Source organism: Moschus berezovskii, chromosome 16, assembly GCF_049115385.1.
Source record: "Moschus berezovskii isolate FMDL1 chromosome 16, NW_MosBer_1.0, whole genome shotgun sequence".
In the NCBI taxonomy this organism is placed as follows: Eukaryota; Metazoa; Chordata; class Mammalia; order Artiodactyla; family Moschidae; genus Moschus; species Moschus berezovskii.
Window position 1 is genome coordinate 30,608,049 of NC_142475.1, and position 18,415 is coordinate 30,626,463.

Below are 18,415 nucleotides of genomic sequence, written 5' to 3' on the forward strand. Positions count from 1 at the left end.
TTGGACATCTTAGGAATCAATGAACTAAAATCGATGGGACTGGGTGAATTTATGTTTCTATGAAGACCTGAAACAGATTCTAGAACTAACACCAAAAAAAGATATACTTTTCACCGTAGGGGATTAAAATGCAAAAGTAGGAAGTCAAGAGATGCCTAGAATAACAGGGAAGTTTGGTCTTGGAATACAAAATGAAGCAGGACAAAGCTAACAGAGTTTTGTCAAGAGAACACGCTAGTCATAGCAAACACCCTTTGCCAACAACCCAGGAGATAACTCTACACATGGATATCACCAGATGGTCAATATTGAAACTAGATTGAGTATATTCTTTACAGGCAAATTGGAGAAGTTCTGTAAAGTCAGTAAAAGTAAGACCTGGAGCCAACTGTGACTCAGATCATGAACTCCTTCTTGCAAAATTCAGGCTTAAATATAAGAAAGTAGGGAAAACCACTAACCCATTCGTGTATAACCTAAATCAAATCCCTAATGATTATACAGTGGAGATGATGAATAAATTCAAGGGACTAGATCTAGTTGACAGAGTGCCTAAAGAACTGTGGAGCAAGGTTTGTAACATTGTATAGGAGGTGGTGACCAAATCCATCCTCCAAAGAAAGAAATGTAAGAAGGCAAATAATTGTCTGAGCAGATCTTACCAATAGCTGAGGGAAGAATAGAAGCAAAAAGCAGGGGAGAAAGGGAAAGATATACCCAACTGACCGCAGAGTTCAAGAGAATAGCATGGAGAGACAAAAGAGCCTTCTTAAATGAACAATGCAAAGAAATAGAGGAAAAGAACAGAATGGGAAAGACAAGATTTCTTCAAGAAACTGGATATAAAGGGAACGTTTCACGCAAAGATGGGCACAATAAAGCACAGAAAGTATAAGGATCTAACAGAAGCAAAAGAGTTTATGAAGAGGTGGCAAAATACTTGGACAACAACGATGGTGTGGTCACTCACCTAGAGTCAGATGTCCTGAAGTGTGAAGTCAAGTGGGCCTTAGGAAGCATTAGGAACAAAGTTAGTGGAAGTGATGGAATTACAGGTGAGCTATTTCAAATCCTAAAAGATGATGGTGTGAAAGTGCTGCACTCAGTATGTCAGCATATTTGGAAAACTCAGCAGTGGCCACAGGACTGGAAAAGGACAGTTTTTATTCCATTCCAAAGAAGGGCAATACCAAAGAATGTCAGACTACCATGCAATTGTGCTGTGCTAACTTCATATGTTCAAAATCCTTCAAACTAGGCTTTAGCAATATGTAAATGGAAAACTTGCCAAAGTACAATCTGGATTTTGAAGAGGGAGAGGAACCAGAGATCAAATTGCCGACACTCGTTGGATCATGGATAAAGCAAGGGAGTTCCAGAAAAAACACCTACTTCTGTGTCATTGACTACCCTAAAGCCTTTGACTGGGTGGATCACAACAAACTGTAAAAAAAATTCTTGAAGTGATGGGAGTATCAGATCACCTTATCTGTCTCCTAAGAAACCTGTGTGTGAGTCAAGAAGAAACATAACCAGACATGGAACAACTGACTGGTTCCAAACTGGGATAGCAATACGACAAGGCTGTAAACTGTTACCCTGCATATTTAAATTACATGCAGATTGCATCATGTGAAATGCTAGGCTGGATAAATCAAAAGCTGGAATCAAGATTGCTGGGAGAAATATCAACAACCTCAAATATGCAGATGATACCACTCTAATGACAGAAAATGAAGAAAAACGAAAGAACCTCTTGACGAAGGTGAAAGAAGAGAGTGAAAAAACTGACTTGAAACTCAACATTAAAAAAGCAAAGATCATGGCATCTGATCCCATCAGTTTATGACAAATGGAAGGGGAAAAACTGGAAACAGTGACAGATTTTCTTTTCTTGGGCTCCCAAATCACTATGGGTGGTGACTGCAGCCATGAAATTAAAAGACACTTGCTCCTAAGAAGGAAATCTATGACAAATCTAGACAGCATCTTCAAAAGCAGAGGCATCACTTTACTGATAAAGATCCATGTAGTCAAAGCTATGTTCTTTTCCAGTGTGTATGTGTTAGTTGCTCAGTTGTGTCTGGCTCTTTGAGACCCCATGGACTGTAGCCTTCCAGGTTCCTCTGTCCATGGAATTCTCCAGGCAAGAATACTGGAGTGGTTGGCCTTGCCCTCCTCCAGGGGATCTTCCCAACCCAGGGATCGAACCTGAATCTCCTGCATTGCAGGCAAATTCTTTACCATCTGAGCCACCAAGGAAGCCCCTTTTATCTGGTAATCAGGTACAAATGTGAGAGTTGGACCGTAGAGAAGGCTGAGTGCTGAAGAATTGATCTTTCTAATTGTGGTGTTGGAGATGACCCTTGAGAGTCCCTTGGACTACAAGGAGATCAAACCAGTCAATCTTGAAATCAAATCTGAATATTCTTTGGAAGGACTGGTGCTGAATCTCCAGTACTTTGGCTACCTGATGCAAAGGGTTGACTCATTGGAAAAGACCCTGATTCTGGAAAAGACTGAAGGCAAAAAGAGAAAGGGGAGGCAGATAATGAGATAGTTAGATGGCATTACCCACTCAATGAGCATGAATTAGAGCAAACTCCAGGAAATGGTGGAGGACTGAGGAACCTGGCGTGTTGCAGTCCATGGCATCACAAAGAGTTGGACATGACTTAGTGACTGAAGAATAGCAGTCTATCTCAACTAGAAAAGACTGTATCATTTGCAAAAACATTCATATGACTTTCTGGTGACATCTTGTTATTTTTAAACTAGGTTATCGTGTAGTCATTTTTATAACTAACATTGTGTTAAAACTAGAATAATTTTCTATCCTTTTTTGGCTACTCATCTGCTTATTTGTAAAATATTTGTGGAATAGCTATTTATGTGTTACACTGCCACAATAAAAGTGTAAAATAGGTACAATTTGCTTAGCAGTCGGCAATGGGTTTTGAGGAAATAGACATCACATGCTGGAAATATAAACATCTATTTTAGGCTGTGGCACAGATTTTGGTAAAGTATTTGACTTTGAGGGCTTATCATGAGCTTATTCAGCTTTTCATTCTATAGAAAGTGGCTTAAAAAGCCAGGAAAGTGATGTGCAAAATTGCCTTCCTTTAGAGATACATTATAATAGATTTGCCTTTACAAATATACTACAATATACATATATATTGCAAAAAAGGGTTTGAGCTATATTTGGCTGCTTTTCAAGCAGAGATCAAAGGAAAGAGTGTTTAGAGATAACAATATCCTATAACTGGAACAGCCAACTTCTTCTGGATACAAATATCAATATTGAAAAGATTGAAAAAGGATTAAAGAGCAAGGCCCTCAAATTTTTTAAATAATAGTGAGATTAAGGGTACCATCTTTACACAGAATTCTCATGTTTCATTTGGTTTCATGATCAGTTCAGTTCAGTCGCTCAGTCGTGTCCGACTCTCCGCGACCCCATGAATCACAGCACGCCAGGCCTCCCTGTCCATCACCAACTCCCGGAGTTCACTCAAACTCATGTCCACAGAGTCAGTGATGCCATCCAGCCATCTCATTCTCCGTCGTCCCCTTCTCCTCCCGCCCCCAACCTTTCCCAGCATCAGAGTCTTTTCCAGTGAGTCAACTCGTCGCATGAGGTGGCCAAAGTATTGCAGTTTCAGCTTTAGCATCAGTCCCTCCAATGAACATCCAGGATTGATCTCCTCTAGAATGGACTGGTTGGATCTCCTTGCAGTATAAGGGACTCTCAAGAGTCTTCTCCAACACCACAGTTCAAAAGCATCGATTCTTCGGCGGTCAGCCTTCTTCACAGTCCAACTCTCACATATGTTTATAAAATAAAAGTCAAAGCTTTGAATATAATTGGTGACAGATAAAACTCAAAGACCACAATCTTACTAAATTATTGTGGTAATTATATTGCCAAGTCATCACAAGCCAGGATTAAAAGCAACTCTGAGCCTTAACACAGACTTGAACCAGCTGAAAGCTCTTAAGGCCACAAAAAAGGCATACTCCCAAACATCCATATGAGGTGTGATCATGTAGTGTAATGCCTAAGAAAGTATGTTCTTGTGAATGAATTTCTTATCCTCCTTGAGTCTCCTCCCTCACCTGTGCACTGGACACTATCTCCTCTCATTTATGAACATATTCTAGCAACTGTTTTTCTTTCTTCTTCACACTAAAATTTCATCTTTATTGAATTATTCCTATTATTCTGAAACATGATTATCTCCCATAAGATAAATATAGATTGAAAAGTATATATATATAATTAATTAAAATGAGTTCTGTTATTTCCACATTTCCCTCTGGACTATATCTTGGTTTTGTAAATTCTATATTAAAATTTCATTGTATACACATTGGTCTATAATTGTTTCCGTTTTGTTTCTTCCCATTCTCTCCTGAACCAATACAGTTCAATCTGACTTTTGCCCTCAGTGCTGCTGAAAAAAGTAACTTTTTTTGACTTTTTAAATGACCTCTATGTCATTAAATCCAAAGGACAATTCCTGACTCTCACTGAACTTGAGGAAGGCTTGACATCAGCATGTTTCACAGATGCTCGTTGTGCCTCCTTCTACCTTCTTTGCTCCCAAGATATTATTCACGTGATTTCCTCTAACTTCCCTGGCCTCGGTCTTTTAATCTTCCTCTGCTGCTTTTTCCTGACTTACATATTCTCCATACCTGGAGTGCCATACCTCAGTCCTCAGATATTTTCTCACTCTTTCTGAATGCATTCTTGTCCAACACTTTGCTTTCACGTTGCTTCCTTCTGCCATTAACTCCATGATTGTGTATCTAACACTTGACATTGCTACTTGTGTGCCTAATGAAAGGGAAAAAGTAGTGTGCCTAATGACCTAGAAATTAACATGATCAAACCAATGTCCTATTTCCACCTCCACCCCAACATGATCATTGTCTATCTTCTTCATCCAGAAAATTATAACTAGATTTTTTTCTTCAGGCTTTTATGACAATGAAATCTAGAATTTTCCTTGACTCATGTCTTTTTCCTACTACTTTAAATTCAAACCCTCTGGAGTGGCACATAAAACTAAAGAAAGCTTTATTTCAAATATAAAAACACAAATTCAAACCATGAGACATTTTATACCCAATAAATTATCAAAAATTAAAATCCCTGAAAAATATCATGTTGATTATGTCCAGTATGAAGACATTGCAATTATAATTTATCATTGTACATTATCAGTGATATTGTAGAGTATCATGAACACATGGGAAAACAATTAGCATTATGGGAATGTGAGTAAATTTAAACAATTGCGTCTTCCGTATACACTGAACTAGCCCTTCTTCTCTGGGATCTGAGAGGATCTCTCACACTCTGTGCTAGAAAATACATACAAGTTTATCATAGCTGTATTATTTGTAATAGCAAAACTGAAGGCAGCATAAACTAACTTTTAGAAAATAAACCAATATAATGCATTATATTCCTAAGTGAAGCGTAATATACACATAAGATTGAATAAAGATGAGTGAAAATGGATAAACTAAAGCAAGGGACCAAAACATGGATGACTGTTAGAAACATTGTGTGGAGTCAAAAAACAAGTCTCAGAAAAATATAACAGTATGATATACATTTTATAAAACATGCAAATAAGAAAAATTAAACTTTATGTTGTTTAGCGATACATGCATGCATAATTAAATCATTTTTCTGTAAAAATTTGAGAAAATAATGGCCATAATATGGAAATGCTTCTTCCTGACTAAGCATTTAAAATCAGACTAAGGCCAGGGATGGATAAGAAATAAAGAAATATTTTGACGGTCTTTGTCAAGTTGTAGGATTATTGGTGTTCATGCTAATTTAATGCTTCATAATCTGTATGTTTTAGAATTATATATTTATATATGTAAATATATTTTAAAAAGCATACAGTGAATATAGGAAATTCATATGGAAATTCAAATCAACACATCAAACAGTATCAGTATAACAGTAGATATGGTGTGGCAATGGGTTGATTAATATTAATTTTCTTTTCAGTTGAGGTTTTTCCAATGATCACATCTCACCCCCAAATATTTGATTTTTTCGAATTATAAATTATTATTTAAAAATGAATGAAATGAGGCTGCTCTGATGGTTCGTGTAGGTGAAGAAAACATATTGCAAATATATTGGTAGCTTTCATGGCAAGGTTTCATATTCTACGCATATTTTAGCCCTTCTATCCACCAAGAGAATTGTAACATACATGGCAATCTCCTGAAATTTTTATTTTTGCACTGTAAATACCTCAAAGAAGCAAATTTTTAAAGAAATATAATATATGTACACTACTAATTTTTAATATATGGAAGTTGAAGATAAGATTTTATTATCAGATCTTGCCATTGATTTTTGCAAAGTCCTTACATTTCAAATATGCATTTATACAAATTTATGGTCACTAATATTTTCTAATATTAGTGTCTTTAAATCTGCATTTAGTGAGGAAGATTATTTAGAAAATAATTATGTTTCTTGAATCCTTTATATCAAGTTTCTTTTTCTTTCCAACCTTTGGCCCAAATTACTATTATAATATTTATAAAATAAAAGTAAGTTAAAGATTTGTTAAATACCACTTTTGAATTTATATATAATTAAGTAATGATTTTTTTAAAAAAGTACCATTTATAGATAGAATAAAAATGCCTTCTAAAAATTGATGATCATGCACTTGATTATATATATTTTTTATTTGATAAATTTAATCATTTTTCTATGACGGCTCATTGTCTTCTAGATATATTAAGAGCATCAAATTTAAACATCTATGAAAGATTAGTTGTCTTTGATACAATCATTTTATGACACAAATATGCTTTGGATGTATGTTATGTCATAATAGCAAAAGAGTAATTTTTAAAAATGTGGATCCTGATACAAATATGGGTCCTTTCCTTATACCCTTTAATGCTCTTGACCTTTTAAGTTAGATTTAATAAAAAATAATAATAAAATAAATGGTTAGTAAATGTACCTGATTCTATAATTGTCTAATTTAAAGTATATCTTCTAATCCATCATTCAAAAATGGTATAATTGAAAAATAAAAATAAATGTAACCCAATGAGCTGTGCTTTAACCTATTTATATTCAAACTTCAATTTCTTGAAAACCTAATTTTTTGATCTTGTTAATGCTATTGGTATTTCTGAACTTTTCCTCATCTGTATAATAGAAGTACAAAGAAGAATATATGAAATGATGTTATAACAGTTGCATGTAAATAACCTGATATAACCTGTATATTCAGAAAATGTTAATTTGTAATACCCATAGATTCCTTTAGAATACATACATTAAAAAATCTAAAATAATTCAAAAAGAGTTAATCTGGATGCCTAATCTAAAATTTTTATTCAAGTTTTTGTATTACTAAATGAAAATTTTAGTTATTAAAAACTTTATTATAACATTGAGTTGCTCTCTGTGAGAGAAACAGGATTTTTGATATGCCATTTACAAATGAAAAATGAATGTTTGTGAAGAATAATATACTTGCATAATAAGTACTGTTAGTTGATGACATATCAGTGCTGTTTTACTGAAAACAGGCTAATGGAAGCAAATCTTTCATAGATTTGCTATAAAAGATTGAATAAATATAATCCAATGAACATAGCTAAACTTGATGGTGGCTTCTTTTTTTTGTTTTAATCCATGTTTTAATGGCTTAATTTAGTCCGTTTCTTTAATAAAAGCCACCTCATTTCTTTTTGGCAATGTGCCTAGTATAAACAACAAATGATTGTGTATACTCTTGAATCCTTGCCTTACTCAGATTTGAAAGAGTCTTTTATGTTGACAAAAAGTTCTAGAAACCCTGTCTGTCCTTGAGATCTCTCCAATCATTAATTTGAATGTTCCAAAGTAAAGAATGATATCTAAGGAGAAGAATCATTAACTGCCTACAGTGCATCAAAATTTTAATTGCCATTTAAAAAACTTACTTCTATGCCCTATGGCAATGAAATATATCTTAAGTAAATTAAAATTTGGGGGAGGAGAATACTAGCCACAATATAACAACTTTTTCAAGCTCGTTCATAGAAAAACCCATTTCTATCCTCAATTTCTATGTTTTATGTAATCTGTATTTTCTATACAAGACAATTACTAAGATCATAGCTGGATTAACAGTAAGCAAAATAAATGTTTTCATTTGGATCTCATTAATATAATAGATAAATGAGAAAAATATGTTATTTCTCTTTATTTATTGAATATACAATTGTTAATATCACATATGTAACTACCACACTCACACACACACACAAATACGTACTCTATGCCAGTAAGTCAGGCAGTAAAGGTATCTGCATTTCACAGACATTGTGTTATACAAGAGAGATAATCAGGATACAAGGACTGGTTCTAACTCTGAAGGTGGAAATCTTCAGAGACAGCACATTGGATTGGGTTGTACTGCTGCTGCTGCTGCTGCTAAGTCGCTTCAGTCATGTCCGACTCTGTGCGACCCCATAGACAGCAGCCCACCAGGCTCCCCCCTCCCTGGGATTCTCCAGGCAAGAACACTGGAGTGGGTTGCCATTGCCTTCTCCAATGCATGAAAGTGAAAAGTGAAAGTGAAGTCGCTCAGTTGTATCCGACTCTTAGTGACCCCATGGACTACAGCCCACCAGGCTCCTCCGCCCATGGGATTTTCTAGGCAAGAGTACTGGAGTGGGGTGCCATTGCCTTCTTCTACTCTCATTCATCTTTCTGGAAACAGGGACTTAGGAGTACAGTTAAATCAGTGGAGTGCACTGCAATAGAGTATACTCTATAGCCATTTGTTTTTATGGTCTAGCAAGTCATATAGCCACTTTCTGATAATTTTTGTGGGAAAGTTGTTCTCTCCCTCAACAGTATACCTACAAGAAAGGAGACAGATCACTGTGTTGCACTGAGAGGAGCAGCAATTAGGATGAAGAGATATTAACAAATATTAAGAGGTTATATGAGAAATTCAGGAAGCACAGAAGAGAAGAAAAAAGAGACAAGATTAATCATGTAAAAAGAGAACTACAGTGACTGCTCAAGAACATTTATGGGGACGCTGACAGTATTTTAGGAAGGAGGAAGTCTACCAATTACACAAGTGGGAATTCTAGCTACAGATTTCTATTCATCCTAATTACTATTCCTTGATTATGTCCTTCAGGCTTGTGAATTCTATGGTAATGTCAGGAACCCAGTAAATCTGTAAAATAAACAATAAATAGTGCAAAGTATTACATCTTTTGTAACTATCCCTCAGTATACTGAGAAAAAATGCTGGGCGAATCTTTGATATTCAGTAACAATAAGGAGATAAATGAAGTTCAGAGAATTTAGCAGCAAGAATGAAGTGTATTTTACGTCTGTATACAAAAGGATAAATAGATTATAGATAATCACACTAAGTAGTAAAAAAGTAAAGAGGTTTCTCTCCTTATAGGGATAAAAATGTGACAGGAATTTCTTTAGCAAAATCTATTTAATCAAGCAGTCATGTTTTAAAAACTACTTAAAATATGCTTAATCTTAACTGTACTCAGAAGCAGCCAGATGGAACACATGATTTATTTGGTTGTCATTTCAAAGATTCTTTGAAACATAAGCCATGTTCATTCTTGTTTAGTATAATAGCCACACAGACTAGAAATGAACCTAGACTTCTCCATGCTTTTGAATTGGTTGAGACTGATCATTGACCTAAATACCAAGTCTATAATTTTGAAGCTTCAGAAAAAAATGCAGAAGAATATCTTTCCATCTTTGGATAAGCAATATTTGTCAGACTACTTAGAAAGCACTAAAACATATAAAGATTATTTAAATTGAACATTGTCAAAATTTAAAATTTCAGCTAAAGAAAGTGAAAGAAAATAAAAAAGCAATCATAGGTTGAAAGAAAACATTTCTAATGTATATATTTGTAAAAAATGGTATAAAGATTGTATAAATATACAAATTACGAAGACAAATGAAGCACCTAGTTAAAAAACAGGAAACTTTTTATAAGATATATCAATAAATGATCAGTAAACACATAAGAAAAGATTCATTATAACAGAGATGAAAAATAAAAACACAATTAAGACTGATCTCAAATGTTGTTGAAGATGTGGAACAATCAGAACTTCCATATGTTCATGGTGTAGTAAAAATAGGTCAATGACTTTGGAAAGCTGGTTATGAGTGTTTAAAATGAAGTTAAAAATATATTAACCCAGTAACTCAACAATTTCCTTATTAGATATTTACCTAAGACAAATGAAAATGTATCCATATAAAAACTTATGTATGAATGTTCATTGTATCTTTACACAGACAATGAACAATTCATAAAATGTTGCTCAACAATAAAATGGAACAAGCTGTTGGCACAATGTGGATGAATCTCAAAAACATCATCCTGAGTGAAAAAGATCAAAACAGAAAGCAATACGTATTGTAACATTTAATTTATATGAATATTTAGAAAGGGCAAAAGTAATTCTTGATGAAACAAATTAGTAGAGTAGTTGCTTGTGAAGATAGACATTGAATGGAAAGGAAAACTATAGAATTTTCTGGGGTTATGAAAATGTTTATATATTCATAAGATTGTGGGCTAATGAGTATATTTTGTCAAATTTTACTTAATTTTACCTCTGAAGATCTGTATATTGAGCTGTGGAAAATGTGTGCCTCAATTTTAAAGTCTGACCTTTAATAGTATTTATTAATTTAAACAATTCAAAATGTTCAATGTGTTCTCCTTTAGTTGATGTCAAGAATAAGATGTACACACACACTCACATATATATATATGCTATATATATGTACATTTTCAGTTTGCTTCTCTTGATATAGGGCTATTATCTGGGCAATAAAATAATTGTTTAGACAAAGATTAATTTTGATATACACACAATTATTTACTGTCTAATTTTTAGCTTTAAAAAGTACTTTTTTTTCTTCACAATTGTGTTTTCATTATTATTTTAGTATGATAACAGATTGTAAATTTGAAAAGTTCAAATATGAAGTTTTATTCTATGGTTCTGATTCATTTGAAAGTCTAGCTTATTGAGCATGAAATTAGTCAATGTTCATTTTTATATTGATATTTATCTCTTCCAGTTTAAAATTCAAACTAAATAATTAAGTGATACACAGTGGGAAATATTCTTGAAACCCAGTTGAGATATAAAGAAACCAAAATATGTTTTTTCTAATGTCACTAGATATTAACAGTAAAAAGTCTTAGAAATCAAGGGCTAGCATAAGAAGAAAAAATCCTCTTAACTCCATTACCATGAGATGACCGTAGTTACCATTTTGTAATAAATCCTCCAGTTCACAAATATAGATACAACATGTACAAGCTATGTCATTACATTATTGTATCTACTGTTTTGAAATCTATCTTTTACTCTAGCTGGTAATATGTCATGAAGTTTTCTGTTTGCTAAGTCACTTCAGTCATGTCCGACTCTTTGTGACCCTATGGACTATAGCCCACCAGTCACCTCTGTCCATGGGATTCTCCAGGCAAGAATACAGGAGCAGGTTGCCCTGTCCTCCTCCTGACCTAGGGATCAAATCCATGTCTCTTATGTCTCCTGCAAATGCAGGTGAATTCTTTACAACTGGTGCCATCTGGAAGCTCCCCATCCATAAATTGTTCTTATAATACTTGTTTTCTAATTGCTACATTTACTCCTTTGCTTATTAATTAATCTCTATATTTAAACATTCATGATTTTACTACTTAAAACAGCAAAGAAAATCTGTTATCTTGAGAGACAGATATTTATAAAGTTTAAGGGTAAATACTTTTGATAATTTGTTATCTTTCAGAAATCATACACACACTTATATTCCCATTAGTCAGGCAGGAAAATACCAGGATATCTTCACTGAGAGTGTGTGCAGTTTCAGGTCTTAGGTAATTTTCTGTTTGAAAATTATTACATAGTTTCTTTCATTTATTTTTTGAAATCACTAGAAATATTTATTCTTGTATTTTTTACTATATATTAGCTTTTTAACATTTTTTCTTTATGAACTATGTTCATATTTTGTGTATTTCTATATATATTATAAATTTCATATTAATTTCTAAAAAAATTTTCTATTAAGCACATCAAACTGTTTGTATATTATTTACATATTTATTTGTATATATATGTGTGAGTGTGTATATATAATGTCAAATTTTTATTTCCTCTGATAATTCTTTAAATATTCATTTCATTTGGAGTATATTTTGATCACAGAAAATGTTTTTATTCATGGAACCATATCTTATTTCTTTCTTTACAATTTATTCATGTATTATAATAGGAAATATTTCTTATATTTATATTAGTATCTTGTGTGATATAATGTTTTCCTATTTCTCTGAATTCATATAAAATTTGTTCCAAATATCTTCTACTATATCAGCCAATACCACATTCTAATTATTACTTTTTATTATGCACTCTAATTTTGCAGCTTAAACTTGTTTCTTATACTTAAATATTTTCATTGCATTTTCTGTGTGATAGTGTGACAAAATACTGTATCATTTTTCCAAGTAACCCAAAATACTTTAGGAGTTTTTGATAATTCTGTATTTTGATTCCAAAGAATGAGAGCTTTATAAAATTTAGTCATTTTAACATTGAATATAGTGTGGATCTTCATTTTCCAACTTTATGCCCTTCAGCACTAGAATACAATTTTTTATCATTTAGATTCTATATAATACTCATTGAATTTATATCAACATGTTACTACTTTTGTTACTATTTATATTATAATATGCTTTCAATTTTTCTCATTTAGTTTTAAGGACATACATAGGTTCACAGTGAAAGAACAGAAACAGATCTTCCATGAAAATTTTAAAATAAATTTACAAATAAATATCTGAAGTATAAATAATTTCTAAAGTTGCCATTAAAAAAACTGGAGATAGTTATCCTCATGTGATGGTCATGGTGTGTAGTAATGGCCACAACATAAACTTTTTCTTCTTAAGTTGCATACCTATTCTTTCAATTACAAATAAATAATTTATTTAGAAAAATAAGCATTCTTAAAACTGAAATTAATAGTAAAATATGTGAATGAAACACTTTGATGCTATGACATGTTCTGTCATGTGACTGATTATGAGCTTTCTCTTTGCCACTTTTCATGATTGAGGTTAGAATGAGATGTTCTTTTTCCAGAATTCTTTTCATCTAGGGGTCGTGATGTAAGCTTGTTGTCTGAATTAACACTAATGCTGATATCTGAATTAATTAAGAAAGGCAAAAAATGAAATATTTTATAATAGAATAATTAAATAATCATGCTTATAGTAAGACAAACACTCACTAAACTTGATGCTTATAAAATTTCTAGTCACATGTGAATTTATGTATATATTATTGCAAGGAGATTAAATGTTAATATATATAGTATGGTCCTATATATATGAATATATCTGCTTCTGTTTTATGAGATTGAGTGATTATTTTTCTTTTTACCTCTTGCTATAACTTTCTTAGGCTTCCCTGGTAGCTCAGATGGTAAAGGATGCACCTGCAATGTGGGAGACCTGAGTTTGATCCCTGGGTTGGGAAGATTCTGCTGGAGGAGGGCATGGCCACCCACTCCATGATTCTTTTTTTTTTTTTAATTGATTTTTTAAATATTTTAATTGAAGGATAATTGCTTTACAGAATTTTGTGGTTTTCTGTCATACATCAATAAGAATCAACCATAGGTACACCCACGTCCCCTACCTCCTGGGCCTCCCACCCATCTCTCTCCCCATCCCACCCTTCAGCCTGTCACAGAGCCCCTGTTTGAGTTCCCTAATCTTACAGCAAGTTCCCATTGACCACTACACAGAAAACTATAAGACACTGATAAAAGAAATCAAAGACTACGTAAACAGATGGAGAGATATTCCATGTCCCTGGGTAGGAAGAATCAATATTATGAAAATGAATATAATACCAAGTGCAATCTACAGATTCAATGCAATCCTATCAAATAACCAATGACATTTTTCACAGAACTAGAACAAAAATGTTCACAATTCATGTGGAAACACAAAAGACCCCAAATAGCCAAAACATGAGAAAAGAAGAATGGAGTTGGAATAATCAACCTTCCTGACTTCAGACTAAATTAATTACAAAGCTACAGTCATCAAGACAGTATGGCACTGGCATAAAAACAAATATAGACCAATGGAACAAGATAGAGAATCCAGAGATAAAACCATACACCTGTGGGTACCTTATTTTTTGACAAAGGAGACAGGAATATACAATGGGGTAAAGATAGCCTCTTCAGTAAGTGGTGCTGGGAAAACTGGACATCTACATGCAAAAGAATTAAAACACTTATGACCAACCTAGATAGCATATTAAAAAGCAGAGACATTGCCAACAAAGGTCCGTCTAGTCAAGGCTATGGTTTTTCCAGTGGTCATATATGGATGTGAGAGTTGGACCGTGAAGAAAGCTGAGTGCCGAAGAATTGATGCTTTTGAACTGTGGTGCTGGAGAAGACTCTTGAGAGTCTCTTGGACTGCAAGGAGATACAACCAGTTCATTCTAAAGGAGATCAGTCCTGGGTGTTCATTGGAAGGACTGATGCTAAAGCTGAAATTCTAATACTTTGGTCACCTCAGGTGACGAGTTGACTCACTGGAAAAGACTCTGATGCTGGGAGGGATTGGGGGCAGGAGGAGAAGAGGATGACAGAAAATGAGATGGCTGGATGGCATCACCGACTCGGTGGAGGTGAGTTTGGGTGAACCTCAGGAGTTGGTGATGGACAGGGAGGCCTGATGTGCTGTGATTCATGGGGTTGCCGAGAATCGGACATGAATGAGCGACTGAACTGAACTGAACTGAACTGAGTGCCATACACAAAGATAAATTCAAAATAGATTGAATACCTAAATGTAAGACCAGAAACTATTAAACTCTTAGAAGAAAACAAAGGCAGAATACTTGATGACATAGATCAAAGCAAGATCTTCTATGACCCACCTTCTACAGTAATGGAAATAAAAACAAAAATAAACAAAATAAAAACAAAAATAAATAAAGTGGGACCTAATTAAAGTTAAAATCTTTTGTACAGCAAAGGAAACTACAAACAAGGTGAAAAGACAACCCTCAGAATGGGAGAAAATAATAGCAAAGGAAACAACTGACAAATAATTAATTTCGAAAATATACAAGCAGCTCATATAACTCAATACCAGAAAAGCAAACAACCCAATCAAAAAGTAGGCAAAAAACCTAAAGAGACATTTCTCAAAAGAAGACATACAGATGGCTAACAAACACATGAAAATATGCTCAATGTCACTCATTATTAGAGAAATGTAAATCAAAACTACAATGAAATACCACTCCAGTATTCTTGCCTAGAGAACCCGCATAGACAGGGGAGCCTGGTGGGCCACAGTCCATGGGGTCACAAAGAGTCAGACATGACTGAGTGACTAAGCAACAGCACATAACTTTCTTACTGAGAAAATATAGTATTAAATAAAAAGTAAACAAAGCTTACAATTGTTCTTTTCACATCTAGACAAAATTTGTTTTAAGCTAAATATACAATTATAAAGGAATCTTCCAATGGTACATTGCTATTTAAGTATCAAATTCAGCCAGCAATATCAATTTTTATTTAATAAATTTTAAAACAATGAGATGAAAACAAGCAGAATCCTCAATAATTCGAGTTTAGAAAATAATTTTAAAAAATGAAATTGTGATTACAAAACTGAATGTATCTCTTATACAAGCAAGAATTGATAAGACCTACAGATCATCTTCTCTGTGTTCTTACAAGTATAGAAAGCTGTTTATCAAAAGTCTATTGGAGTGCATGGAAAGTAACAATATATGAGTATCACTTTCTGAAAGATAGAAAGCAGCAGGCATACCATAAGGACATGTATTAAGTGAGGATGTGAGAGAAAGAAAAAGCAAGAAAACAGTGTGTCAAAGAGACAGACACAAAAAGGAATCAAGCTGCCAGGAGCAGATTAGGCTTCTAAGCAAACAGCAGACTGTGTACAAACATAGTCTGGAAGGAACTGTAGGATACATACTGGATTCCCCCCCCCAAGTCTTGCTAATTAAAATCAGTTCTCTAATATTAGCAACAGTATTTCTTTAAGCATAAAGACCAACAGATATATTATATACCAACAATAACCAAAATGCTATAGAGAATGTACTAGAATTGAGTTCATAAACTCATACCAAGAATAAACTTATAATTTATCTTTCTGTTTATATCTTACATGTTCTACTATTCAGTTGTTTTTTATTGTGTTTTTATTTATCTCATTCATTAAATTTCACCTAATATTGCTACAAAAAATAGGCTTTAATCTATAAACAAACCATGGAGATATATATATACTACATAATTATATATAATTTGTTTTATAATTAATTTATTCATTTACAAGCTTAATCTCAGAATTCAGACAAATCTGGATTGCAGTGATGATCCTGCCTGTGGTTACTTTTAACAGTATTAACCTTGGGCAAGTAATATAAGTCTAATTTCCAAACTGTAAAATGATGATATTAATAGGAGTGTTTTCACATTATTTAAAAGGGGAGAAATTAAATGTAACAATTGTAAGATATAGTGTCAGGTATAGGGGAATCACTTAATAAATGCTTAAGATATGTTTTATAGAACCTTCATTACACTGTAGTCATCATAAAAGCTCTGTAAATTTAATGTTGTTATTCCCCATTTACAGATTAGGAAAGAAAGAACAAGAGCAATAAATTTATTTTCCCCATCTTACCATCTTTTAACTTCCCAGAAGTGACAGTTGCTTAAACAAAGAAGGATGGGGATAAAATAAAAATGTGTTTTCTTATTTTTGAGTGTATCTAGAGAGGATAGATACTTGTACAAACAATATTATCAGTGGAGTGATTAAAACTATTAGATAACATTTGAAGAATTTTATTTTTTCCATATTTACAAAATGATAATAGTATACATTGCTAATGTAAAGGACATATACCAAATCTTTGTGCTTCTAGCTTTATATACATTAATTTAGCTGACTTGATAGTCTGAGAAGTATCTTCCATTTTCTTTCATGGCCTCACTAGACGTGTACATGTGAAAGCAAACACCCACACACTGCCACTAGTGCAGGCAGGCACACACACACTGTCTTGACTGCATTATTAACAAAAGCTATGGAACTTTTAATGATATTGGCAATGATGATGAAATAGCACTGCTGATGTGTCTGCCATACTGTATGTCTTTGAAATAAATAGATATTAAGAATTTAACAGTGTAAAAGGAAGTAAGAAATTGTTAGAAATCTTCAGTAAATAAATGTAGAGCAAAAAAAGAAAAGAAAGAAAGAAAAATAGAATCTAATCTATAATCCATCTAGTGATATTTTCTTTGTACAAACATGTTTGGAAACACTCCAGACATTTTAAACTGTCATTCTGACTGCAAACAGTGAAATGTGTACTAAAAGGATTATATGTTTATGAAGCAGTTCCATATACATTATCTCATGACATATTCAGAAGAATATAGGGAGATGGACAGATTTTCTTTATTATTACCTCCTTCCATTTTAAACAAGAATAGCTGTTGTGGATTGTTCAAACTGCCAATGAACAACAAAGCTAGCACTAATATGCAAGCCTTATCTCCTGGTCCAATATCTTCCCTATATATTATATGTTTTCTTAGTAAAAGTTAAGATAATATATCAAATTTTTATTTAAGATGTGAAAAATCAGTGCAAAAAATATGGAAGACTGATGAATGTATAAAAACTTAGTGTTGATAATCTTATTCCTGTAGATCAGGAAGGCAAATACACAGGATCAACTATTAGAAAAAGTAACAGGATCATAGAATCATAACTCAAGCATAGTCAAGTATGTAAGAGTTTCTAATTCTTATAAATTATCTGCTTAGAATATTTTGAATTACAGTAAAAACAGTACACTATAGTTAAGGAAAATATGTACACACTGGTAAAAATCTAAGACTACATGAAACGTTTAGTATCTGACATTTTAAATTTGTTTGTTTGAATTAGAATTGGTTTATGTTTAAAAAGAGTTCATGACAATACAGCATAAATTATGTCTAGATATACTAAAATGAAATACTGTAAAAACACTTATAAATAGTTGGGGTACCAGTTAATTTTCATATCTGTTTTATTAACTAACTTAAAAATAAATAATTTGGTTTGTGTGGACAGAATCATGAATGTCCCAGTTAGTGATATAAGAGGGTCTACTTTTCAGAGATTTTAAGTTTATAAACTATACAAATTACCTAAAATTATTGTATTCTGTTATCATATAAACATTGATT

The 18,415-nt window shown here is 33.0% G+C and overlaps 1 protein-coding gene across 4 annotated transcripts in view; it reads right to left on the bottom strand.

Annotated features, from left to right (window-relative positions):
- The window catches only part of CSMD3 (CUB and Sushi multiple domains 3), a 1,369,436-nt gene that overhangs the window by 1,184,849 nt on the left and 166,172 nt on the right, over positions 1-18,415 (bottom strand). The gene's annotated exons all lie outside the window — the stretch shown is intronic.